Source organism: Poecilia formosa, unplaced genomic scaffold, assembly GCF_000485575.1.
Source record: "Poecilia formosa unplaced genomic scaffold, Poecilia_formosa-5.1.2 Scaffold1019, whole genome shotgun sequence".
NCBI classification, from domain to species: Eukaryota; Metazoa; Chordata; class Actinopteri; order Cyprinodontiformes; family Poeciliidae; genus Poecilia; species Poecilia formosa.
Window position 1 is genome coordinate 26,973 of NW_006800958.1, and position 1,011 is coordinate 27,983.

The following is a 1,011-nucleotide window of genomic DNA, read 5'->3' on the forward strand; positions in this document are numbered from 1 at the left end:
AAATAAAATGTAAACATCCTGATAGTTGACATTTTACTGTTGGTTTCTTATTTAAATATGAACACATTTTAGTTTTAATATGAGATCAATCTAATTATAATGAGATATAAAACTTGTATTTTACTAAAACGAGAAAAACACCAAGAAACTGCTCTTGAATTTATTTCCTACCTCTGCCAGTTATGGGTTTCTGTACATTTGTGCCATTTTAACTCAACTCGACTTAGCTTATGTGCTCAATGTGCAACAGCTAAATGCAGGAAGTTCTCTGAGTGTTGCAAAATTGAAACCAATGTAATGCTCCAACTCCCAATTTTGCGCCCCTTTTTTTATGTTGCCCTGGGCAACCTTCCATGAGATCATTTAATGAATAAAATAAATTTATTTTTATGTCATTCAGTATTTTAAAATAGTTTGGTATTTGATTGTTTATGCCTCTGAGTAGGTTTTTCCTTGTGTGTCCTCCAGAGCCCGGGCGGGTCAGGGGGTTCTGAGGACGAACAGCCGAGGAGGAAGAGACCCGAGGAAGACCAGACGAATCGTGAGGAAAGCCTAACAAACAGAAAAGGTGGGCAATGGAATTCTTAGTTTTTAATTTAAAAGTAAAAACTACTTCTGCTCATTTTCAAGTGATCATGTTGGGAAAGACAAAGATGTTTATTGGGATAATATTACTGCTGCATGTGACCAGGTTTTAATTGTCTGACCCAGACTGTCCTCAAGCCTCCTGTGAACCGGAAACTATCACAACTGAATTTATCTAAACTAAACAAACACAATTAAAATTATTACCTCTCTTACATGCAAGTCTGCTTTAAGCGTATATTCATAACACTGATTTTCTCATTTCAAGTTTATTTTTGTGTTCAATAAATTTCACCAACATAATAAAATAAAAACACTTTATTTCAAAGGTTTTTAAATCATGGTTTCAGGAACTCTGACCCTAAAATATTTTTAATTATAGGTTTAAAAACTGGTCTAGACACCAGTTGGTTTCATCAAAAAATA

The 1,011-nt window shown here is 34.0% G+C and overlaps 1 long non-coding RNA gene across 1 annotated transcript in view; it reads left to right on the forward strand.

Moving 5' to 3' along the window:
- The window catches only part of LOC107835104 (uncharacterized), a 3,312-nt gene extending 2,718 nt beyond the window's left edge, over nucleotides 1-594 (forward strand). Inside the window, exon 3 of the long non-coding RNA XR_001660935.1 lies at nucleotides 469-594. This is a non-coding gene — a long non-coding RNA (uncharacterized LOC107835104). The remainder of the gene's footprint in view (nucleotides 1-468) is intronic.
- The last annotated feature ends 417 nt before the right edge of the window (nucleotides 595-1,011 follow it).